General features: G+C 43.1%; 1 protein-coding gene and 1 pseudogene across 1 annotated transcript in view; both read right to left on the bottom strand.

The window, feature by feature from the left end:
- Positions 1-27,218, bottom strand: part of nalf1b (NALCN channel auxiliary factor 1b) — an 828,435-nt gene that overhangs the window by 390,937 nt on the left and 410,280 nt on the right. The gene's annotated exons all lie outside the window — the stretch shown is intronic.
- Positions 17,586-17,834, bottom strand: LOC145349356 (cytochrome b-c1 complex subunit 8 pseudogene; annotated as a pseudogene).

Below are 27,218 nucleotides of genomic sequence, written 5' to 3'. Positions count from 1 at the left end.
CGCCTCACTGAACACAGGCAGAGTAGCAGCAGATCCCCCCCCTTCCCCCTCACTGATCACAAGCAGAGTGGCAGCAGACTCCCCCATCCCACCCAACGATCTCAAGCAAATTGTCAGATACTCAGCACTTACCTCCTCATTAGCAGGAGCACCCAAATTGGAGCATGCCTGGTTTATGCCGATTCTGGATGGGCAAACGTGATGGTAAAGGGGAAAGTGCCGGTAAGGTTGGATGTGCAGCCCAGTAAGTCAATTTAAATGCATGCAATCACACTGCTCACCTCACGCCCGACTTTACTGTGCCTGAAAAGAGCACAACCTGATGGTAAAATCGGGCCCTAAGGAGCAATTTAGCGTAGTCAATGCACCTAGCGCACACATCTTTGGACTGTGGGAGGAAACCAGAACATCCGAGGAAATCCATGCAGACACAGGGAGAATGTGCAAACTCCACACAGACAGTCCTCCAAGCCAATAATCAAACCCAGGTTCTTGGAACTTTGGGGCAGTAGTGCTAACCACTGTGTCGCTCACTCTTTGGTTTAGGAAGAACACTTGGACACTGATTTCCAGCTGCTGTGTATAATGATTACAACTGACTTTAGCAGTTGGGTGGAATTTTCAATTCTTAATCCACCCTTAATGGTGACTGGTAACATATGCTCGTCTGATTTCCAGGGAAGGAAGTCATATGTTATCAGTGAGCAGTTGTGGGAGACTGAGCATCCTGAGGCACAATTCTAGAAAGTTACTTCTCTACCTGTGGAACCTTTGTTAGGTTTCTTGCCCTTCTGGGGCTGTATTTCTGTATCTATTCCCTCTGTTGTGTGGAGTAGTTAAGGAGAAGATTCCCACTGCTGCTGTTGATGTTCCTCCTTTCCCTCATCAAGTAGAGCTACATAAACTGCTCCCATGCTGTGATAAAGGCTGACAGTGGGAAAGTGCAGCTCAAAGTCAGTGAAGTCAAGATAGATGAAGCGACTTCCAAGAAGTTAGCAATCACTTGTCAAGTAGTAAGAGCGTGTTCTCATGGGAAGTTGAGAACACTTGGGCCTGGCTGGAGCTTTTCAGTTTCACTGTTCAAAAGCTTCACAATCTGTCACTTCACTGAAGATGACCCTGGCAAGTTGCTGACAGCTCAGAAACAAATGCCCTGGTTGTTAAAGCCAGAATGGTTGGTTCAAAAGGAAGGTAATGATCTATTTGTATGACAATGACACCTGAAGGCACCAACGTGGCTCCCACTCACCTATAAATCTGCCCTAGGTGAAACTGGAAAGGATGATGCAGTATCACAACTCAAAGTTCATTTTAAGGGACTGAACTCCTCGCCCCACATGCATCCAAACCTACTTCACCTTATTTGTTAAAATTGTGCTGTCAAGTTTCTCAATTTTGTAAGCATTAGTGCTGATTACTTTTGATAAATCATTATAACTATCAAGGAGTAAGTTGTTCAAAATGAGCACATTTTTCATGGTATGCCAATCCAATAACAATATTTTTCACATCAGTTATTCATCGTATTATTAAAATGCAGAGTAGCTTATGTTTATGATCCTGGTTCAGACAGCATGAATTAAAGGCATACCATGACAAGCTGTATAGCAATTCAGACATCTAGTAATTTGTAGAGTATAAAATGGCCATGAAAACTGCTGGATTGTCATAAAAACCTAAGTAATAGTCTTTACAAAACACCTCCACCCAATCTGGCTTGCATGTGACTCCAATCCCATACAAAATGGTTAACTCCTAATGACCTTGGACCACCTAAGAATGGGTAACAAATATTGTCCACCTAGTTTTCCTCATATCAAACTATAACAGTTCCATTCATAAAACAAATTCTAAAAATGACTAATATATTGTAGGAAATGCTGGAATGGAGAAATATTATTCCAAGAATGTTTAATGTATTACAGTAACGTTACAATAAAACATCACAGCTCCTAGCATGCATTTTTGGGCTAAGTACATTTCTATCTAATTATTTTGACTATAGTATATTTCCACAATTTTTATGATCAATAATTTGTTATGTTTAGAATTGAGAAGTACTGATAATGTTACAGTAAGATTACAGCAAAATCTTACCAAATAAATGGCAGAGCATTTGTTCTGGTGAGAAAAACAGTGTGTTTCTCTCCAAATCTTACTACACTGTCACAAAAATAAAAGGTGATTGATGCAATTGAGGCATCGTGTTTAATGAGAGCCCTGAACAGAACAAACAATGACCTCCCTCCCCCACCCCCCTCAGGGCTTTACCCAACACTCGCCCCATGAAAAGACCTGGCATTCCCCCCACCCTTCCTCCCTACTGATTGGAGTCAGCATTCACTCTAATCCTCTGGTTGGAGAAGGCGCCTCCCTGTTCTCCCCAGATCCATCCCACCCACCAACAGTCCTTGCCAGCACTACCTTCCCCCCAGATATCAGACTCAACCCCCCACCCCCCCACAACAATCAGTGCTGGCAACTTTCCGCCATTCCCTCTCAGGCCTTCCTCCTGAACATCGGACTCCTTCCCTCACCCGCCCCCACTCCTGCAACAGTCAATGCCGGCAACTACTCCCCTTTACTCTGAACATTAGAACCATTCCTTTCCCTCAAAAGGTAGTGCAGGAACACCCCTTTCTCTGAACAACGTAACCTTACCGCCAAACCCCCCACTGACATAGGCATTGTTGGCATCCCCAGCTCCCCCATCCACTCGAAATCACCACCACAAAGAAATGAATCCATCATGTACCACCCACCCCCCTGCCACCCTACTCCCATAAGGCTCTCACTGGCATCTGCCCCAGCACTGCCTTTGGCACAGGCTGGCATGATGTAAACCTGGCAATGGCAACCTGCTTTAAGTGGGAGGGCCTCCCATTGACTGTTCAGCTTTGGGAGCTCACCTGCCCTCCCTGATTTGATGGTGACCCTGCTCGTAGACCTTTAATTTGCTGCAGCTTTGAAAATCCCTGTGGGAGTACCTAAAGTACACTATGTTGGTTGGAATCCAAAGCGAGCCCCTATTTGCAGGTCTTAACCCCTAAAAAAATCCCAGCTGTGTCTAAGTGAAAGTAGGTTTAAAGTTAGCACAGAATCTACATTTGTGTGTGTCCTCATTTGAAGACTGAGGTCCAGACCATTGTTGACTTCTTCATCAAAGCATTTGAGAAAATGGATCTTTCACTGAACACTGAAGTCCTCTTTTAGCCAGCTTCTATAGCACAACATCTTCCCATACCAATTAAGATTGTTCAGCTCTGCCGTGTTTCAGAATTACCAGATGTAACAAGAGCTTAAAGTAACTGAATAGTACCCGGCCACAATCTTACAACTATTTATTAAAGTGGTTTGAAACATTCCAGTTACAAGATAAGCTGAAGCTTAGATAGATAGAAACTAGCAAGGGCCAATTATAATACTAAATTATTTTTTGCCAATGAAGTAGTTCATGCAATTCGTTGTGAAGTGGAACAAACGGTTCTTCCATGGTTTCTTTCCATTGCTTAAAATCTACACGGACTAGCAGTAAAGAACTGATATCCATCCTTTTGACCCAGATTTTATAATTGCCATGTCCCTTATCAATTTGTACTAGACATGGGCTGGCATTAAACAGGGGACATGGGAGAAATGGACAGTTATTCAGCTATACAGTGATCAATGGCTGTATTAAACAATCACCTTGATATTTTCAAGTTCATTATTAATTATATAAAGAGACTTCTGAATGCAGGAACTCAGATCTTCTTTATCACTGTTGGTTGGAATATTGCATTAGAGAGAAAACAATTGTAACAAATTATACAAATTGAAACCTCTATGGTTAGAATTGATTTTCAAGAGTTCAAATTCTAGTACTTGAATCATACCATTTTTATAACACACCCTATCAAAATATTAGAACATAGAACATAAAACATTACAGCGCAGTACAGGCCCTTCGGCCCTCGATGTTGCGCCGACCAGTGGAACCAATCTAATGACTCTCTGACCTAAACTATTCCAATGTTATCCATATGCCTATCCACTGACCATTTGAACGCCCTTAAAGTTGGCGAGTCCACAACTGCTGCAGGCAGGGCATTCCATGACCTTACTACCCTCTGAGCGAAAAACCTACCTCTGACATCCGTCCTATAATTACCATCCCTTAATTTAAAGCTATGTCCTCTTGTGTTAGCCATCACCATCCGAGGTAAAAGGCTCTCACTGTCCACCCTATCCAATCCTTTGATCATCTTGTATGCCTCAATCAGGTCACCTCATAACCTTCTTCTCTCCAATGAAAATAACCTCAAGTCCCTCAGCCTTTCCTCATAAGACCTTCCCACCATACCAGGCAACATCCTGGTAAACCTCCTCTGCACCCTTTCCAATGCCTCCACATCTGCAGGTGCAGCAGGTGGTCAGGAAGGCGAATGGGATGCTGGCCTTCATAGCGAGGGGGATTGAATATAAAAGTAGGGAGGTCTTGCTGTGGCTGTATAGGGCATTGGTGAGGCCGCAGCTGGAGTACTGTGTGCAGTTTTGGGCGCCGCACCTGCGCAAAGATATTTTGGCCTTGGAGGGAATGCAGAGGAGGTTTACTAGGCTGATACCGGAGTTGAGGGGGTTGAGCTATGAGGAGAGGCTGAATAAACTGGGCTTGTACTCGTTAGAGTTTAGAAGAATGAGGGGAGATCTCATTGAGACGTATAAGATGATGAATGGGATGGATAGGATAGAGGTGGAGAGACTCTTCCCGCTCAAAAAAGACAGTAGGACTAGGGGGCACAGCCTCAAGATAAAAGGGGGGTGGATTAGAACGGAGTTGAGGAGGAACTTCTTCACTCAAAGGGTGGTGAATCTCTGGAATTCTCTGCCCGTTGAAGTGGTGGAGGCTGCCTCGCTAAATATTTTTAAGACGCAGGTTGATGGGTTTTTGATAAGAGAGGGGATTAAGGGTTATGGGGAGAGGGCAGGAAAGTGGAACTGAGCAGCGACAGATCAGCCATGATCTTATTGAATGGTGGGGCAGGCTCGAAGGGCTAGATGGCCTACTCCTGCTCCTATTTCTTATGTTTTATGTAACTTCTTCACTCAAAGGGTGGTGAATCTCTGGAATTCTCTGCCTGTTGAAGTGGTGGAGGCTGCCTCGCTAAATATTTTTAAGACGCGGGTTGATGGGTTTTTGATAAGAGAGGGGATTAAGGGTTATGGGGAGAGGGCGGGAATGTTGAACTGAGCCACGACAGATCAGCCATGATCTTATTGAATGGCGGGGCAGGCTCGAAGGGCCAGATGGCCTACTCCTGCTCCTATTTCTTATGTTCATATTATCTTTCTTATAATGCGGCGACCAGAACTGTACACAATACTCCAAGTGCGGCCGCACCAGATTTTCGTACAGTTGTAACATGACCTCACGGCTCCGAAATTCAATCCCTCTACCAATAAAAGCTAACACACCGTACGTCTTCTTAACAACCTTATCAACCTGGGCGCCAACTTTCAGGGAGCTATGCACATGTACACCGAGATCTCTCTGCTCGTCAACACTACTAAGAGTCCTTCCATTAGCCCTAAATTCTGTACTCCTGTTATTCTTACCAAAGTGAATCACCTCACACTTTTCCGTATTAAACTCCATCTGCCACCTCTCGGCCCAGCTCTGCATCTTATCTATGTCCCTCTGCAAACTGTAACATCCATCCTCACTGTCTACAACTCCTCTGACTTTGGTGTCGTCAGCAAATTTACTAATCTATCCTTCTACACCGTCATCTAGGTCATTTATAAAAATGACAAACAGCAGTGGCCCCAAAACAGATCCTTGAGGTACACCACTTGAAACTCCAGGTTGAGTATTTCCCATCAACCACCACCCTCTGTCTTCTATCAGCTAGCCAATTCCTGACCCAAACTGCTAAATCACCCTCAATCCCATGCATCTGCATTTTCTGCAATAGCCTACCATGGGGAACCTTATCAAACGCTTTGCTAAAATCCATATACACCACGTCAACTGCCTTACCCTTATCCACCTCTTTGGTCACCTTTTCAAAAAACTCGATAAGGTACTTTATTCTATAAAGTAGGTACGCCGTTTTAAAACTTACATCATAATGAGACCAAATACTGGGACGAAATAGGAGGCCTTTGTAGTAAGAATTATGCTAGCATGGATATAGGAATGAGAATAAGTTAGAAAATGTCAGACACAGGAGAGGTAAATGCACTATCTTGATTCTATACTTTCTCACTTGTCAACTGTGCCCCAGACTGACCCCCTTTGGTTTTGAACTGTTACTGTAAACTTCATCTAACCATGGGTCTGTGCCACACACTTCTTCATTGCTTTTGTAGAATTGACTGGTAACAAGTTGATTTTTTTTTGAGTTCCTGCTGTATTATGTTACTAGACAGTAAGGCTTGTCTACTGTTATTTTGAAACTCATTAGTTTATGTTTACTTGGATAACCCTTTAATGAGCATAATAAAGCAGTGACAATGAAAGCATGATGGTAGTGGATTGGTAGTGAATTGGAATACTCACCTCCAAAATGTCCACAGATGCTGAAACAATCAGAACGTTCAAGACTGAGATTTTTCTTTTAGCAAAGGGAATCAAGGGAGGGCAGTTAACGTTGTTGGCTAAACAGTTCAATTCCTGGTCTGGCTGAAGTAGACTTGAGGGTGTCTACCTTTGTGTCGCCCTTCAGTGATTTCACTGAATAGTTGCTGAAGTACAGCATAAGCTATACTTCAGCAACTCTGAAATAACTGAAGATGCTACCTGGAGGAGAAGAAGAAAGGAATCAAAGGATATGGAACAAAGGTGGGTAAATGGAGCTGGGGTAAAGGTCAGCTAAATTGTAATAGGATGGCTTGAAGTGGCTGAATAGCCGATTCTTTTTCTTAATGTTCCTAGATTTTGCATTGTAGTTCATACTTTCCCCTCATTGGTTAGGATGCAATCTACAATTTCAGTTCAACTTTCAAAAGAGAACTGTTACCAACATTTCAGTTTTAGGACTGCACATCAATTCAATCTATCTCTGACCCAGTTGGAACACCACGTTCAGTCCTACAATGAGATGATGTGACATCAAAAATGGGTGCCAGTGTGCTGAAAGAATATTAGCGATATAAGTAATTTAAACCACAATGTGAAACAGACTGATCCTAGCAGGGCAATGAATTTAACTGAATCATGCATTTGTAAACATTTGAACTAAATTAGCTACACTGGGTGGTTGAAATTGTGAGAGACATTCCATGTCTGCATTCTAAAGATAGGCTGTGGTTAGAAGTCAGGAAATTGTGCATTTTAAATTATTAGGGAGGGGAAATATCACAAATTCACAAAATCCCAATTGGTGTTGTTGGTACATGTCAGCTGTTCTGAAGCAGAAAATCTCCCCAAAAATTTACTAACTACATTCTGGAGCACTATTGTAATGTATTTTGGCAACTTTGTTTTATTTGCAGGAGTATTAAGGATTAAGAGTATCATGAGAAATGTTAAGAATGGGACACCAATGTATACTCAGCAGCTCACTGAAGTGGGCAATGACAACTTTCCAATGCTGCCCTCAAAAGAGACTAAATATTGCCACGCATGGTAATCTTCATTATGAGGAAATGAAAAGTAGGAAAGGCAGCAGTGTAACGTGTCACAAAGGGTAAAGACTCTAGAAATTAAGAAAAGGGGTTGTTCTAAGTGTTGATTTTTTCTGTTCTACATTCTAGTCATTCAATATTTTAGTCAGGATTGTGGTTCGTTTCTTGTACATTGCTCAACTTTTATTTGTTCATATTGTGGTTCTATGTCCTTTCACTGCATTAATTAGGTACCCGACAAATGATAAACAATTGAGGAACTGGTCAGAATGCACCTGCTGCTCAATCAATCATTAATCGTTCAAAGGGGTACAGAATGAGAGCACAAGCAATGCAAAAGCAGACAATTAGAGCATGAATAAGGAAATGGTGTGAAGGCTTCAATTACTATTATGTGTGACTGGACACTGTCCACTCCTGTGAGCAGTGTGTAGGCATGGCAACCATTAATGGATCCTGGTGATCATGAGGCAGCCAACATTTTCCAATTGATACATAACGAAGAAATACACACAAAGGTGTCAAATTTAACAAAAGTGCCAAAGGAAGCAATAAGGATGATGCAATTAGCTTATTTTGCCATATTATATATCTAAGGAGATTACACGTATCAGATTAGTTTGCATAATCGCTTTGGAAAAGAGAGTTGTTGATGCAAAATTTATCCACTACATGATGAAATAGGGTGTTGGAGTGGTAATGAAGAATATTAGAAAACACTATTAGAAGAAAACAAGTGAAATTGCAGGTAAGAAAGATTGGTTATTTATTACACAAACGGAAGGTATACAAAATCAAGTAATCAAGGATTAACAACAACTTCTACTTATATAGTAGATTAATATTTGAGAACAAATAACCATCAAAAACTGTGAGGCAGCACTGTGAAGGATCAAGAAATACTACTATAACGAAGGGTTATAAAGGTAACAAAGTTATCTTCCTATAAATAAGAGCTTAAAGAGTTTTAAAAGGTTATATTTTTAAAAGGACAAATGCAGTTCACAATGCCTAACTTATATATCCTGGCATATACAGATTTGTATCTTTAAGCAGCAAAATGAGAATCCCTGATAAGAAAGACGCACAACTAAAAACTGTATGCCAACACATGGGACACAATCTTACCAACGTGCCACACCCAATAAGCGTGGCAAGCTGGTGAGATGTTAAAAATCTGATTCGTGCCTAGCACAAAATGGTTTGTTATTTTCCCAGCCCCTTTTTACTGACACAAACCGAGTGGCACGAATTTGAATAAATTTCAATATCATTAGAGAAGTTGGCATGCATGTCCCTCCTTCTGAATGTTTCCCACCTCTCTTGCGTGACTTTAGGCTGGCTTGAATCACTACTGCACTATAAAAGTGTGGTTCATGCACAACAGTAATGAAGGAAAGCTTGGAGGTGAATACCACTGAGAACCAACTTCTGCAATACGCATGTGTGAGGATGGGGGTGGGGGGGGGGGGCACTGCTAGGATACAGGATGGGAGACTTGCATGAGTATAGGAGTTTGGGTGGGCTCGTACCAGCATGAGGGTCCTCATGTCAGGGCTTGGGGCTCATGTTGCATACATTACCCAGGCCACTGAAAGACTGCCACATGGGGTTGCATATGAGGTCATCTTCCAATCCCACTGATGTCACTATGATTACCCTTCATCTGCCTGCTAGGCAGGCTCTGTGGCTGACTGCAGACATTCCATCCCAGGCCCCACAAACAGAATCAAGAACTAGTGTGGTCGCTGCTGCCCTAATCAAAGGAGCTTAGCTGGTGTTAACACAGCTCTCACACTGCATAGATCCGGCAAACCATCTCGTGACTGTCGCGAGGGTGCTTCTCCCCGTCTGTCTGAAATGCAAACCATTCCTGGGAGCCACTGCATCCAGATAGGTTTTTTAAAATTAATTTTTGGGATATGGGCATTGCTGACTGGCCAGCATTTACTGTCCATCCCTAGTTACCTGAGGACAGTTGAGAGTCAACCATATTGCTGTGGCTCTGGAGTCACATGTAGGCCACACCAGATAAGAACAGCAGATTTCCTTCCCTAAAGAACAGTAGTGAGCCAGATGGATTTTATCAAACAATCAACAATGGTTTCATGGTCATCAGTAGATTCTTAATTCCAGGTATTTTTTACTGATTTCAAATTCCACCATCAGCCATCATGGAATTCGAACCTGGCTCCTCAGAACATAAGGTGAGTTTCTGTATTAATAGTCTAATGACAATACCACTAGGCCATCACCTCCCTTGTGCTCATGTCTATGCTTCAAGGATTCCTGATGGGGACCTCTTCACAGCCACTCATATGTTCTCCATGCCCGCCATGGTAATGATGCAGCAGCAGTTGGCAGCCTACAGAGGTGGCGCATGGCATCGGGAATGGTGTCAGTTGCCAGCATCCAGGTCCATGGGGACAGGAGTTGCTGAAAAAGACTGAGGGCCTTGGTTGAATAACTTTACTGACTCTCTTGCTCTCTCATTCTCTCCCTTTCTCTCCCATCAACCCCAAGCACCATCCTCCCACCCCATCTTGTAACCCAAAGGAGTAATGGAGTTTTCATTGGAGCCAGTAGAGCTGGGGTTATATAAAAGCAGAATAATGTGGATACAGGAATCTGAAACAACAAAAATGCTGGCAAATTTCAGCAAGTCCAACAACATCTGTGGAGAGACAATAGAGCCAACAATTCAAGTCTGTGAATAAGTAATTCAAGTTTACTCATGGCTGAGGAGGGTTGACTTCAGTAATGAAAAAAGTGTAAGTGGGAGCAGTGGCCATTACTTGTACTGCAGCCAGTCCCCAAAGATGATGGTTGTTGGAGCTGAATTAGAAAGTGTTGCAAGGTTTTGATGGACTTGGAGTGTTGTATGGGGAGCTGTAATTGGGAAGGCAAGGTAGTAAGAAGCTCATGTGGGGAATAGCATGAATTGAGGGCTCTGTTGGATGCATGGTTCCCGAACAGGAGGGAACCCATGCCACAACAAGCACCGCATGTCATGGGCACTGCCGGCCGCTAGTAAAATACCAACAACTACAGGTGGGTAACAGGTACATGGTACCACCTGGCACGTGATTTTGAGTAACTCCCCCACTTGCCAGTCCACTCCCAAGACGGGCGGGTGGGGCCATAAAATTATGCCCATTATTTCAAATTTATGGGACAAGTTATGAAACTAAGGATGCTTTCTCGGCATTAATAAAGGAATCAGTCACGTGATTTAATGAAGTAGAATGTCAAACACTTATTCCCTTGCATAATAAAAAGCACAGTAGTCTTGATAGTGTTGCACATTCCATCACCAATTGTGCACTATGATCCATCACCAATTGTCAGTTTACAGGTTCCCATCTGAAGTGATATCTGTAGTATTTACACAGCAGGCATCAGTACAATTGAAACTTTTATCTGGAGTTAATGTGAGGAGCTTGTAACTCAATGTAACACATGGCTAAGGCTGGCTTTCAAACCCTTGAAAACACATGTCAGGGCAACTATCAGGAAGAAATTCAGAGGTGGCATGGTGGTGCAATGAAAGGTCAACAGCCAATTTCAGGACTTCAACCCAGAATAAACTTGTATCTGCTCCAATAATCATTGGGTAAAAATAAACCTTTCACAAGGATCTGTGTAGAGCAAACAACAGATAATGTGCAAATAATTTGAAGAGAGGAAAATAGGAACATTCAAATGTTAACTCAAAATCAATTGTTTGGCATAGGTCTAATGCAGTCGTGACATTTATATCAATGATGTTGTGGAAATTATTCATCTCGATACTACCAGGGTAATAACCATGCTGAAATCCAACTGACATTTATCCAAAATGCATTTAATTTCCTTCAACCTTGTATAAACATCCAGCAGTTAGATGGCACAAATAATCTACTTGAGTCAAATTTAGCCAGCAGGAATGTTTGAATCAATTAAATTTATGGATGATTTGTGTGATGACCTGCTTTTATACATTCTTACTGGAACTGGCAAACTAAATATATTTGCATGAAAGCCATCAGTGAAGATGATAAAAAGGAATGAATGGATGACATTTGCGGGAGTGAATGAGTTTGATTCGGGGGGCAGTGGGGAGGGAGGGTGCAACCATTAAAATTACTGAGCTTGCCAGTGCACCAGAGGCTGCTCTAATTCACCAAGTCCCACATTTAACTGCAGTATGTTGGCCTGTGTGGGAGCAGTCCCTTGAGAGAGATGGATTGTTAATTTCAATGTAGTTAATAGTTTATTAAGAGTGATGCTAACATGGATTTTGTGATTCAACTGTGGCTGCATGTATTTTGTCCGCTTCCAGGAACTTGCTAGTGAAAGTAAGGTGATAACAGAATGTTATGTGAGGTGGCTGAAGAAATGAAATGCAGAAATTCCCTTGAGAACTGGAACCTCACTATTATTTTCTTTCTAAATTATCTACAAGGTTTTTTGCTCATAGTAGTAGTCCTGAGAAGTTACTTTCACTACTGTATAGCTGACTTACACTATTTTGGAGGTGACTTTCACTGCTTGAGGTATTACTTACTTTGCTTTTGGACAGTGCACCTCTGAGAACAGTATGGGTGCCAGTTATGCTATATTATCTTAAACCACAGATGAGGATCAAGATGTCATGAAGCATCAATAGCACAAGTAACACCAACAGAAGCAACAACAATCTTTTCATCACTGATCTGCTGCTCTACATGAAAGTGAGGATAAGTAGAGAGGTGTAGTTCTTAGGAGGTAATATCTGCAAAACAAGGTGTACAGGCAGAGGATCACTATCCAGCTTATGGGTGAATGCTAGTGTGTCAGAGGCTCTGGCTGTCCTGTAAACCAATGGCAGACATTTACAAAAATATCTGTTTAAAAAAAGCTGTTCTAAGTGGACTCAGTGGCCACACTTTATAATTGGCTGTCAAAGTGACCTCCAGCCTTAACTTCATTGGCTCCTTCCAGGGATCAAACAGTAACAATTGCAGAATGCCAAATGCTCAAAAATGCATCACGCAGGTGACTTATCCCATGTTTATCTGAGCTGACAATTGTGTAACTTTGTCACCAATGATTCCAGTCAGAATGAGCGAGTGCTCAGTTCGTGGCTCTAAATGGCTTCCCACAGAGGTGCTGGTTGCCATAAACAGGTGGCAATCAAGAAATTCCTCGATCACCCAGGAATGTTTCTGAACTGCAAGGACTTCTATTCCAATAGTATATAACCTGTATACGACCACAGAAAGATAATAATGCAAGCGTGCACATGGTTCACAGGAAGTTACCTATGGCAGTTCCCCTCTCTGATCTTATTGTATCTTGAAGCAGACTAATAATAATTAGGAACAGTTTAGAAACGGTTCACCTGACTGATTCCTGAGATGAGGGACTTAGCTTATGAGGAAAAGTTGTGCGTGTAATGAGAGGTGATGCGATTGAAAGACAAGATCCTGAGAGATCTTGACAGGGTGGATGCTAGGAGGATGTTTTCCCTTTTGGGAGAAACTAGAAATAGGGGACACAGTTTAAACCTAAGGAGTCTCCCATTTAAGATGGAGATAAGGAAAACTTTTTCTCTTTGGGGATCATTGGTCCATGGAATTCTTTTCCTCAGAGAGCAATGGAGGTTGGGTCATTAAATATTTTTGAGGTTAAATTAGATTCTTGATTGACAAGGGATTCAAATGGTATAGGCAAGTAGAGTTGAGGCCACAATCAGACCAGCCATGATCTCTCAAAATGGCACAATAGGCTTGAAGGGTGGATTGGCTTACTCCTTCTCCTAATTCCAACACCTCGTATGTAAAAGTATTTGATGAATGTCTGCAATCACTAGTTTGATTGCAAAGTTTTATGCTCCGTGAAAGCGACAACTCTTTCCATGGACCATAATATCATCTCAAAATATCTCCTTGCCACTTATGCCTGAGCCAAATTCCTGTAATCCTTCTACAAGTGTGCAGTATAGCTGGAAACTCTGCCAGTCCATTGTATATTCTTACCTGCTGCTTCAGCAATATCCTCTCATCAATGGCCCACAAGGATCTCGATCTGCATTCTGCTGAGCAGAGCTTGAAGCATCCCGTGCCCTCTGATATGGACCCTCCACTACTGTCTCTGTCGTCATTGTTTACTCTTGCTCACTTGTACTGTACAAATCACCAGACAAAACCCAACCATCTTCCTTACTGGTCCCCCCATAGTATGAGTATTTGTGCAGGTGATGATGTCCTCTCAGAGTGTATCACCTCCTCTGAGTATCTATCATCGTTGTCCTCTTGTTGGACTCTTTATGGCCTTGTAAGAGATTGAAGACAGAAATTAGAATTTGTAAGGTAAGAAAATTGTAATTGATCATTCTGCACACAATCATATTTCAGTTTCTGACATCAAGGCAACATAAGTGAGTGTTGAATGTCATGTGGCTGTGTGATATTTAATTCTGTCAAGAGGTAGGTGGGAGACTCTCAGATCCATATTTCTGATGGCTAAACACACCTGGCTCCATTGATCTCCAGTATCTCTTCCTCTGCAGACGTTAACTGCAAGATTGCTGGAGGAACACCTATGATTCTCTGCTTCTCCCTGGTATTCTATGCTTTTTTCTCCTTCAAGGATGAGGAGCAGACCTATGAAGAAGAGCAATTCAATGTGTTGAACACATGAATGGACAACATTTGTTGAGGATGACTGTAAGGGAGAAGTGCAACTTACATTAAAAGAACAGAAAATGTCAGTGGTGGATAGACAGATGGGGAAGTGAGAAAACACAAAGAGGGATTGGTGCACCTATGAAGTAAGGTGGTGTGGGAATGAAGTACTGGAATAGGCTTGAGCTAACAGAGTAAGGGACTTGACATGATACTTGTATCAGGATGTAGTTAAATGTATAAGTGCTTTCATTGTTACTTCTCTGATTAGATCATTAAGCTGCTTTCAGCGATGTATTCGTGAGGATAGTTCCACATCCCTGCTGAACATTGTAGTATAAGGGTTTGGTATATACACGATTAATATGAAACTATACAATATAGTATAGCCCACACAATGATGTAAGAAGGCACATGACCTAGACTTGCTGTTAACATCCAGAAGACTATGAAGACTTCTTTAATAGACACATTCTGCAACTAGCATCATCTCAAAATGGTGGCAGCTCAAACACCCTCATTCTTATAGAAATGTTGAAAGACTAAGAAAAATAACAATTTTGATGGATTCTGAATTGAAAGAAGCATCCAATTAAAATAACAGATAATGAGAAAATTCACCAGCAAAACTCCAAAGAGTCTCGAAGCTAAATGTAGAATTTTAATGCAGCAGAAGGCTTTATACAATCTCCTTTGGAAGCCCAGCTTTAGCTTTAGAGTTCACAGCCTGCAAGGGTGATCTAAATCCTCTTAACACCATGCTGCAGCCAGTCCTGGCTGACACCAATCCCATGGAAGAAGAGAAAATATGTCCAACCATTAACCACCAGGATAACAATGATATTAATGCCAAAACGTTTACAAATTCAGTCAAAATTATTTGAATGAAATGAATCACTAATTCTGATCCCCGACTTCAAGCCTTAACATATTAAAATTAATAATTAATTTACTCAACTCTCAGGAACCATGCAACTATTTGAATTCTTAAACAGCAAATCTGTGAATTATTTAAACACCTTGGTACTCACAATGTAACACTGCTGAATAAACCAGACTGCTGAACCATGTAGTAATTATCAAAAATCCTTCTTCCTGAAGCATGCTGCTGCCATTTTGTGAAGTGCACCAAATCCAGAACGCACGGGAAATGACATTGTTCTGAAGTGAATGGCAATACCATCTTGGAAGCCTGTAAGTTCTTAAAGTTATATCCACGTTTTTTAAATCTTCAGCATGGATAATAATTCCATGGTTACAACTCAACTGAGACTCACCCAAGTTCTAGAAAAGTAACAAGATTGTAATTTTTGGAGCACAGCATTTTTAAAATACTGTACTGCTTCTGTTTTAAGTAACAAATCAGAAGTGGAACAAGTAAACACGCTATTTTACTCAATAGGACAAACTGCAGATGACAAGATCTAGATGAGTCATCCGTCAAATTTGAGAAGGTTTCAAAATCCTTTGACATTCATTGCAATTTAAGATCCAATAAAATATTAGAAAGTGTTGAATTCAATAAGACAGTCCAACTGCCTGGGGAAATTACTGACTCCTTCATCAAATGACCTCTACAGAATAGCACAAGAGATTTGTGAGCTCATCTGAGACAGAATCATGGTGGGTGCTGCAGATGATTCACTCTTTCACTTCTGACAAGCTAAAGATGATCTTATTCAGAACAAAACAATTCAGCTAGCTCGACTGTCTGAGCTACATAAATCACTCAGGACAATCCAAAGAGGAGAGAATACAACATCGGGTAGGAGGCAACCCTCAGCCCAGTTTATCAGGTGACAATGATAATCCAAGTTTTAACTGGTGGGGAAAACAAACTATGCATACTACTAGTTTTACATGTCAAAAAAAAACAAGGCCCTCTTTGCAGGGATTCTCCCTCTCTTCAGGTACCATGCACTCTCATGTGAAATCACCAAACTCCGAGGCCTGGGCTTCATTCCATTCTCCCAGTTTCTCTGTCGCATCTGTTCCAATGATGCAATCTTCTACATCAGCACACTGGTTTGCCTTCCTTTTCCCTCAGCTGAGGATCCCCATCCAGCACCTACTCATTCCATCTTTCTCTTTTTCTGGGATATTGATAATTGTATCAGTGCCACCTCCTGCTCTAACCATGAACTGGATTTTGTCTCCAATTCTCTCTATTTCATGGGTCCATCTCTTCCAAAGGTGACAGTTGATGAACTTTGGAGGGGAGAGAACAAAAGGAGAACTTAAACTTAATTAAATGTAACTTACCATACACTAAACCAGGTGGCACTGTATTAAATGTTTTTTTTAAACATGATAGATATTTTAGTTTTGGACACATAGAGAGGCAATAGGTAAAATTTTACAAGGTTTTTTCTAAGTGTCCAGCGAGTCTGAAATGAGGGAGTTCCAGATCATTTTTTGGGTGAGTTTTCACACCCAATCTTATGCACTATGTCTCCGAAATTTTGGGCTAATCAGTTTCTAGCCAGAGAGTCTGTGGACAGGACTTAACTCACCAGACAAAGAGGTATTGTGCATTTGCAGAGCTCTTGATGCTAGACATGCACATTAACAGTGGCAGGAGAGAGCTGTCAGGCCCCTGCTACTGCAGGCAATCTCAAATAGCAACCACCCACCCCTCCCCCCCGGCCACAATCGCGGGCACCCACAGCTCAAGATGGAGCCTTGCTGTCCAGACCAATCATGATCCCCTCTCCCTATCCCACCGATCACAGCAGATTGGCAGTGGACCTCCTTCCCCCGTTGGCCTGCCCCCATTGGCCCTGCCCCTGACACTGCTCACACAGGCCCCACACCACTGGCACAGCCCAGTGGGCATGGCCCAGGTGCCCAGTGGGCATGGCCAATGTGCCAGGGTGGCGTTGCGAGTCTGGCACTGCCCAAGGGGCACTCCCCACCTTGTCCTCGGCCTTGGCAGGGGGCTTAATGGTCTCCAGTTCTACCGGCAAGACAACATGACTGGAAAAAAACTTCTCCCAGCAAGGTCATAAAGGTAAGCGAGCCCAGACAATTGAGTGCCAGGCTCGCTAAACAGATGCAAGTCAACATTTCCATAAATTTAAATAAATTAATCAGCGTCTTGCCCATTTCTGGTGCAAGGCTGACAGCGTCGGAAATCCAGGTCTCGTAAAATTGAGAAATCAGATGTGATCCTGGTTTCCTAGCTTTCATGTGATTTTACCTGCTCACTGTTCCCATTGATGGGCAGGGCGAGCTGATAAAACTCTGCCCAATGTTTTCAGTGAAAGCAAACAGTTGGTCAGGAATACCTTTGGTGCATTGTTAGAAATTATATCCTCCATATACCACCATTCATTTATCGCTCACATTGTCAGCCAAGTTCTTCCTCAGTGACAATTCATGTTCATGATTGGCCCAGGTATGAATAAGGTATGACAACATAAACGGTGGGTCAATCTGGAGCACTTGATCCTTAAATCACCTCCATGAATTCGAAATGCCCTTGGAAAAAATATTTGCAAATGCCTTCTCCTTAAAGGAAGAGATTGTATAGGTGACGATGTGCTGTAAAGTGGTCAAGTTTATGAAGTGACCACTCATTTTAGCATCCACTAAATCCAAAGTTCTTCTTGTCTCCGACACTAATGGCAGCTCCTCTTGTGGCAACTCTCTGATCATCCCGAAAAATACTTGGTTGATAAGCTTTAGGAGTGTCTCCTGATAGTAATCTTCTTGGAAAAATGCTTTGTGTGCCAGTTTGGTCGATTTTACTTTCAACAAATCAAGCTGAAGTAACTACTCTCTGTAGCCACTATATTAAACAAGATTGATGGGCATAGACACAACACACAAATTCAATCAGTTAGAACTTAATAACAGAGCTTGTCAGGAGTAATCAGCTTAAGTTTAACAATACTTACTGGAGACATCCTGAGTTTTTGACCAGCTACTAATTTATTCTGTGCACCTCCAAGTTAATGAAAAATGATTTTATTTTGGAAATCAAAAAACATTTATAGTAGTTATATTGTGTTTTACTGGTGGGGAAAACAAACTGTGCATATTACTAGTTTTACATGGCAAAAAAACCCAAAGTCCTCTTTGCAGGGATTCTTCCTCTCTTCAGATGCCATGCACTTGTCATGTGAGACTTGCCTGGATCAGGCAACTGCAGCTTCTTGGGCAAGCAGGTCTGTGACTGCAATACCAACAGCATACCAGGATGTTCCTTTTCCTTCTTTTCCTGAAAGGACGTGAGGTGTAGAGTTGCAACAAGCAGTTTTATTTTTGTTTTGTGCTCTGTCTAGTGCTCTCTAGCATCGGTAGCACAAGCCACAAGCTTTCGAAGTACTGCCCCTTCATCAGGTGAGTGAAAATTGTGTTCACAAACAAGGCATATATGCACAAACTCAATTTACAAGATAATCATTGGAATGCGAGTGCAGGTCAAAAGGATGGTGGAGGGACAGCAGCAATTAAGGTAGGTTGGGGGTGTGCTTTGCCAAGGGGGAGCCTGCCTCCCAGGGTGGGGGGTCTGATCGCAGGAGGGGAGGTCTGCTGAGGGGGGTCTACCTTCCAGGGGGTTCAGATCACGGGGGGCGGGTCTGCTGGGGTGGTTAGTGGGAGGTCTGCAAAGGGTGTTTCGAGGAGGATTGGCTTTGGCGGTTTCCCTGCAGAATAGGAATCCGCTTCGGATTTTTATTCTGCAGGTGGATAGCAGTGCGGATCCGAAAGGATCTGAAGATGGTAAAGTGGGATTTGGTGCTGGAGTTGGGCGCGCGGTTCATTAAGTCGATTTAAACGGGCGCGAATTTTTGGTAAAATCGGGTCCATAAAGTTTGGAAAGTACCTGCTGTTTTAGAAAGAAGGAGACCAGATATAAAAAGGCTTTTAATTTGCTTTTATAATTGCTTTCCTGCCAGACACCTCTCCTCTGGACTCAAAACCCACAAAGAAAAGCCAGAAGAGGGAGAAATAGTTTAGGAGTTCTGACCCAAATTCAATGTCTGGGGATTTATTCACTCATACTTCACAGAACCCATCTCCACTTACCTGGAAACGTTCTGCCCATTTAACTCTCTTTTTCTCTCCACAGTTGTTACAGACCTGTTGGGCATTTGTGGCACTTTTTTAAATGAAAGAAACCACCATTGTCAAGGAGATTGTTTATCCTACACTTCATTGCTACACAATACTACAGGCAAACATTTATTTTAGGGTAATATGTTTACTAAGTTCAGGTACCATGGAATGAAAATGAGCTGAAACTTAAACCCAGAATCACTTATCTCCTCTAATCCCAGATGGAACTGCTACATTTGATTCATTGCTACGGCTGCCTTCAGAAAAGGCAAACATGTCCCTTCCAGTCAACAATCCTCAATCTGTATAATGTTCCAGTCCGTCCATAATTCAATTACTGCTTCTTTCTCTGCGAAGGCTCTTCAGCTCAGGATGCAAGTCAAAGTTTGTCAGCTAACAGATGACCTTTCTTCCATCTTGAATATCTTCTCTCATGCAACTGTAAAATTTCTTGTTCTCTTTTGTGAACTTCTACCTTTTGAAATATGTAAGGAAGTGAATGTGGAAATCAAACACCCATCACTATGTCTCTTGCTTTTTTTCCCATAAAATTCCTTCCATTCCTAAGGTACATTTGAGATAAAGATAAAGTCACCATAGTCCCAGATGACCAAACGCTGGTTAACTTTGGAGCTGCTTTAGTTGGTTTTGCAGTCTATTGGAGACACTTGTTGGCTTGTCCCCAGAGGGAGAGGTGAGCTTATTCTCTCTGCAGAGGTAACTGAAAAGGCCATCCTGTTTCTTTCTGCTTGTACCACTAGACAACCTGCCTTCAACAAAAGAGAGAAAAAGCCTTCTTGCTTCTTTGTTCTTCTGTTTCTCACTGGCTGTCAGCCAGTTTTTAACCCATTTTCCCAGCGTATTCTTGGTCGGCGAAATAGACATGTCTTGCATTAATCTCAGAATTTATTTCAGTCTGAGAGAGCAATAGGAGATGGCTGTCTTTGGATGTTGGATGAGATGTTTGAAACAGTCTCCACTGTCAAACCCAGGAGATAAGTCCAGACTTTTTTGTATGTTCCATATTTTTCTTTCACATGTTTCTATAATTTAGAATTAAGTATCTACAAATGACCATGAAATCATTGTCAATGGTTGCAAAAACCCATTTTCTTCATTAATATCTTTTAGGAAGGTAAATCTGCCGTCCTTACCTGGTCTGGCCTACAACTGACTTCAGAGCCACAGCAATGTGGTTGCCTCTTAATTGCCCTCCAAGGGCAACTATGGATGGGCAATAAATGCCGGCCAGTCAGCGAAGCCCATGTCCCACAAGTGAATGTTTGTTTTTTATTCTTATAACAAGTAGGCTTATATTAAACACTGCAATGAAGTTACTGTGAAAATCCCCTTGTCATCACACTCCGGTGGCACCTGTTCAGGTACACCGAGGGAGAATTTAGCAAGGCCAATGCACCTAACCAGCAAGTTTTTCAGACTGCGGGAGAAACCTGAGCATCTGAAGGAAACACACGCAGACACGGGGACAATATGCAGACTCTGCACAGACAGTGACCCAATCGAACCCAGGCTTTGTGAGGCAACGATGCTAACTTCTGTGCCACAAGTGGGCCTTGACACCTCTTCCGATGCAAAATCCATGTTTTCCCAAGCAGATCTTCCGTATGATCCACTTAGAATTTTCCAAAAAGTGATCATTTTGCAGTATTAGTTATTTATTGGTCAGTGTCTTTACTAATTTCTTTATAAAGCACAAGTCTTCCTTAAAAAGTTCAAATTACCACTAGTCATTTGGGGAATTTGTCACGCACTTTCATGAAACTTCCCTCACTAAAGAAAGGAAATGAGATTCATTCTGCTGTACATTTAAAAGTGGCTGCCGGTTGCTTTAAGATCTCATCACATGATTTGAGGGGGATGTCATTCGGGTGCTTGCAGAGACTGCTGTTTTACTTTCAGTTTTACTTTCAGTTTTATATTCTGATGCAGAGCAGAGAACCTATTTGAATCTGTGGGCCCGATTTTACCATTTTCATTCTAAGTGCTGGGCACAATTCAGATCAGAGTTGAAAATCTGTTTCCAGGCGCTCCCATAAGCACTTAGCCTGAAAAAAATGGCGAATCTAAATCGTGCTATGGGCAGGGCATAGCATGCCTGAATTGCTCAAAGCTCTGACCTGCGCAAGCGCAGTAAGAAAAAAAACTGAAAAAGCGCGCCCATGTCACATTGCTCCCAGGCTGCAAAAAGCGGATAAAGTGGTTCGGGAGCGATGGTCACCACAGGCTTCATCTCCACCCCTACAACATAACTTTCGCCCTTATCCACCCATCCCCTGCTACCCAGACTGCCCCCATCCCCTTCACAGAGTGGCAGCACACCCCCTGACCCCTTCCCCCCTCTCCCCCACCAGAGATCCATCTGGCCTGCCCCCCCACAACAGAGATACATTTTACCTATTGCCCTCTTCCCCATCCCCCCCCCAAACCAGAGAACAATCTGGCCTCACTGCCCCCCCCCACCCTGCCCCCTCCCCCGAGAACGATCTGGCCTCCTTCTCCTCCCCTCCCACCCCGCAAAGAATGATCTGGCCTCACGCACCCCCACCACCTCCCTCCCCAGAAAATGATCTGGCCTCTCTCCTCTCCCCCTTCTCCAGAGAATGATTTGGCCTCCCTCCCCACCCCGCCCCCAGGTACATCTGACCCACCTCCCTCTCCCCCCCAATCAGACAATGATCAGGCCTCTGTCACCCCCCTCACCAGAGAATGATCTGGCCCGCCTCCTCCTCCTCCTCCCTCTACCATCGATCTGAATCAGACAGCTGTTGGAAGCTCTGAACTCACCTCTTCAGCAGCTCAACTGCCCGAAACAAACTTTTATTTAGCATGTCCATTTTGGCCCGATTCCGGATTGGCGAACACAGTGGTAAAGGTGGAAATGCTGATACAGTTGGATGGGCAGTTCATTAATTCAATTTAAATGCACGCAAATGCATTTAAATCACTGTTGCACCCATTTCGGACATGAATCGGATTGCGACCATTCCCAGGTCTCGGCTAAGTGAGCATCTGCACGGACGTGGATGCAGATCGCGTTAATGGCCTCACGTCCGACTTTACCACGTTTTTGCACAACACAATAGTAAAATCGGGCCCTATATCTGCAAACCATAGGGGCAATCTTACCAAGAAAATTGTAAATGCTGAACGAGCGTGAAAACGGGAGAATTTCAGATCTGTTTTTTGTGCAAGTTTGAAAATGCAATCTTACGCCACTTTGTAGAAAAGATGATGTACATTCTGTTTCCTGCCAGACAGGGGAGGTGGCAGGACATAAACTCGCTGAGAAGCCAACCACTCACGGTAAAGGGCACAATCATGCATGTACAGATCTCTCTGTTCTGCGCAACAGAAAAGAGGCAACTTCTGAAGCACAGCTGTCCCGCCCCGGATATCACCCACCATCCCATCCAGCGATTGCTGGCTTCTCGCCAATCGCCCCCACCCACTGCCACCCCCCGCCACTCCCCAAGCTCAGTGCGCCCCACTGATCGCCAGCTGCAGAGTGCGCAGCTCTGCTCCCTGCCCATCCCCATTGCAGAGTGCGCAGCTCCCCCCATTTGCCCCAACATTAGGCCCTGCCCCCATCCCCAATGCCCAGTGTTAGGATGCCAGGTTGGCACTGCCCACCTCTTCCCAACCACCTGGGGGGCTTCAATAGCCTCTGGTCCTACTGGCGAGGCCATTACATCAAGTCCCCGTTAATGGGGACCATATATGATCCTTGCCACGGAGGACCTTCATCGGCGAGTCCATTAAAGCACATGAGCCAGGACGATAGTGTCCCAGGCTTACTAATAATATTTAAATCCACGATACCATAAATTTACACTTTAAAATCAGCCTCATGCTGGATCCAGTAAGATTGCAAGAGGTGTTATAATAAAGATTGATCACTAAAAAAGATTGAATATCACAACGTTTTCGACTACATTTTTGTGGCCAAGTTACCACAGGCTATTACTCTGCAAAGTTGTTTAGCTGGTGGGTTGAGTTGTTTTTATCACACTTAATTTTTTGCCTACCTCTGTACGAATTCAATGGCTCAAACCCTTTTTTGTACCTTTACTAGTCTAATTAAAAAGAGTTTACAGGTTTGTATTTTGGCTTTCACTTCCTTTAGGGCTTCTGGTCCAGTAATTTAGTTTTAGTGAGCTTTTCATCAATACAATTCTGGTTGAGGTATAAAGCTTGGTTTGTTATTTGCTGGGTTTCTCAGTGCTTAACTCTGCATGGAGTTCCCACCTTTTTTGATTGTGATATCCACAAGTTCTATTTACTTTGGGGCAGATCACCTTTTTCTCCTAGACAAATCTGATTCCTGTGGTGGCAGTGGGTTGTAACTTGAAATTAAGCCTTTGTATAGTTTTGGAACTCACTTCTACTACGTTCCCTTTAATGGACTCTAACTTGACTCTCTGGTTTAGTACCAACATTTTCTTATTAGATTTAGCACTGGGTAACTCTGCACAGACTTCACTGGTGTACCCCTTGTGGTTTCCACAGTTTTGCCTACTTTTGGGTGGATTTTCTGTTCTTTTGTTTTAGGAGAGAGGTTTCCTCTAGCCTGTCTCTCATGCTCTGGGACCCTACTGCCCTCAGGTGGAGAGTTGGCTCCTGCCATACTCTGTTGGTTTTCAGCTAAGTGAGGCATCACCCCCGCGATTCCCTGCTTGGGAATTTCCTTGTTCCCCATTTTAATTTGCCATGAAGCTATCAATCAAACTGCACATTGTTCATTGGCACTCTCTGTTCTCCTAATTTGTGTTCCCCTAACCTTTTCCACATTTCCTGGAACACTACCATCTCCAAGTGGATGTTTGGCCTCTGCTATATTACTTTGTAGCTCTTCAAAGGAGTGAGTGAGCCACCTCATCACTGTCTCCTTCCATGTCTTGGAACTCCCCTGGTTTCTGTTTAAATCGGCAAAAAGCATATCTACTAACTAAATTCCCAGGTCACATTCTTGGCCTGTTTTAAATTCCTCAAGTCCTTCCTGGACACCTTTTAACTCTACAGACCTACCCTCGGGCTTTTTCAATTCAAGAGGCTATTTCTTAACTATTTAAATGCTCACAGGTTCTAACAGCTCCGTTAGGATCCTTGAACACTCTCCAGCCCTCTGCCTCTCTGGATACTTTGGCTGTGTGCTCTTTGCCTCTTTAATTGCAAGTAGCCCTTACACATAAAATGCAGCCCAATGTTTCAGATCTGTGACTTTTCATCAGAATAGATGGAAGTGGAGATCAGCTAAAGAGAGGATTAGACCTTCCCACGTTTGAATGGTCAGCTGTTTAGGCTGGCACATGAATTATAGTCATTTACAAAATGGTCTATAAAGTGATTTACACCTATTAAACTGCATCCAAGCAAGAAGTCAGTGGATCAAATCCCAATGAGACGGACCTGGAGTTGTGACCTAGAGCAAAATAGGAAATCTTGCGTCAGGCAGCTTCCCAATATGTTTTCACTCCAGAACGATCTGGGCGGGGTCTATCCAACACTGGTTAAACCTCTAGCAGCAGCAGATAACTAATTAAATGCAATTAACTGGGCACTCAGGATGCTGCCAGGATTTTCCCTGTGATGGATGGAACCTCTGCTCAGGGCAAAGCCTGGAAGGTTTCTGGAGATGGGGTCCTGGTGGCAAGTCTGGCAGACAACATAGTTTCATGTAACTCTCCACTCCCAGAGCAATGGGTGCCAGAGGATCACAGCTGTGGGCACAGATCATCCTCTGGAGGGGCTCTCCCTCCACACCAATGGCTTGGCAGCTGTGACCTTGCTTACTTTCAAATGTTTAAAAAATCTTCAGAAAGTACCCCCAATTTGATACACTATCATTGTCCATCACCTTCTTCTGCACTGTCCGACTGTCCCAGTTTGGCCACCATCTGTCCACAGCCTTGGACTCTCCAAATGAGCGTCCCACCTCTAAGTCAACCACAATCCCTAAGTAGACAGGATTTCCAGAGGGGACCTGTTCATTAGCCTCTTCTCGAAAGATTGTGCAGATGAGCAGCACTTGGAGACTACTGGAGTCAGGATTGTTAGAAGGTGCCAATGCTCTTCCATGAGATTAAGATTCCACTCAGAGAGTGATGCATAAAGGGCTATTAACAGTAGAGAGCATGTAGAGCTGGAGCAGCTGCCAAAGACTGGAGCAAAGCCATGTTCGGATTACTTTATTAGGATAAAGAAATGAAATGGAATGCATTTAGAGATGGGGATCAATGGAAGTTGCATAGTAAAGGACACCCACAAAAATGCACACGCACAAACACATACACTTTTACTGGGGAAGCGAGTTTCAAATTTCTACTACCTTTAGTACGAAGCAGTGCTTTCCCATTTTGCTCCTGAATCCATAGACTACAAGACCATAAGACGAGGAGCAGAAGTAGGCGACTTGGCCCGTCGAGTCTGCTCTGCTACTCAATGAGATTATGATTGATCAGATATTAGGGATCAAATTATGGGGATGTGGAGTTGAGGATTACATCATATCAGCCGTGATCTCATTGAATGGGCAGAGCAGACTCAATAGGCCAAATAACCTACCTCTGTTCCTATGTCTTATGGTCTTACATGACAATCTTCAATCTCCACCTCCACTTTCCTGCCTTATCCCCATAACCCTTGATTCCCTTACTGATTAAAAATCTATCTATCTCAGCTGTGAACATACTTGACAACCCAGCTCTACAATCCTCAATGGTAAAGAATTCCACAGATTCACTACCCTCCAAGAAGAAATCCCTTCCCATCTCTATCTTAAATGGGTGACCCCCTTACTCTGACACTATGCATGCTGGTCCTAACTCTCCCACAAGGGCAAAACGATCCCTCATCATCCAATCTGTCAAGCCCCCTGAAAATACTATGTGTCTTAATAAGGTTGATTCTCATTTTTTTAAACTCCAATGAGTAAGGCCCAACCAACTCAACCTCTCCTCCTAGAAAACCCTTCCATACCTGGGAACAACCTAGTGAACCTTCTCTGGATTGTCTCCAATACCAATACATCTTTCATTAGATAAAGGGACCTAAACTGTTCAGAGTATTCCAGGTGTAGTCTAATTAGTGCCTTGTATAGTTTTAGCAAGACTCCCCTATTTTATACTTCACTCCCTTTGAAATAAAGGCCAACATTCCATTTGCCTTCCCGATTACTTGCTGAACTTGCATGTGAGCTTTTGGTGATTTAAACACGGGAATTTCAAAATCCTGCTGTACTACAGTCTTTCTCCATTTAAATAATATTCAGCTCCTTTATTCTTCCTACCACAGTGCATAACATTACATTTTCCTATGTCATATTCCTTCTGCCAATTTTTGCACACTCACTTAACCTGTCTACATTCCTCTGTAGCCTCTAAGGGCAAGATTTTATGACATAATTGCGCCCATTTTTGGGGGTAAAATCAGACGTGAAGTGTCTAGTGAGAATGGCACCCGTTTTGGTGCCAGTTCCCACTTTACCACGGTCAGAAAATTGACACAATTGGAAGCCTGCCCAAATTGGGCAAGACATCAAGTCACATAATTGTGCATTCATCATAATGTCATTAACAGATCTTCATGCCCAATCATCCCAGCTTGCCTGCTTTTACCACCTCACTCACCGAAACTGGACTGGTCTGGAAAACACCTCCGGAATCTGGCGCTGCATTAGTGTGGGCAAGCGAGAAAGTAAGTCTGCGTTCAAACTGCTCCGTGCTGCTCAGAGGGGGCTATTTTGTAGTGGCCATGATGCATTTCAGATCGTAGGTGTGTGGGGGGGGTGGGTGAGCTGCAAGTATGTGGGGAGATGGGGAGCTCTAGTTGCTCATGGGGTCCAACCTCAGACTTTCAACACCGATTTGGGTCGGAGTGCTGACC

The sequence above is a fragment of the Carcharhinus amblyrhynchos genome, chromosome 10 (genome assembly GCF_965287045.1).
Source record: "Carcharhinus amblyrhynchos chromosome 10, sCarAmb.v2.hapA, whole genome shotgun sequence".
NCBI classification, from domain to species: domain Eukaryota; kingdom Metazoa; phylum Chordata; class Chondrichthyes; order Carcharhiniformes; family Carcharhinidae; genus Carcharhinus; species Carcharhinus amblyrhynchos.
This window is presented reverse-complemented; position numbering and strand designations above follow the sequence as displayed.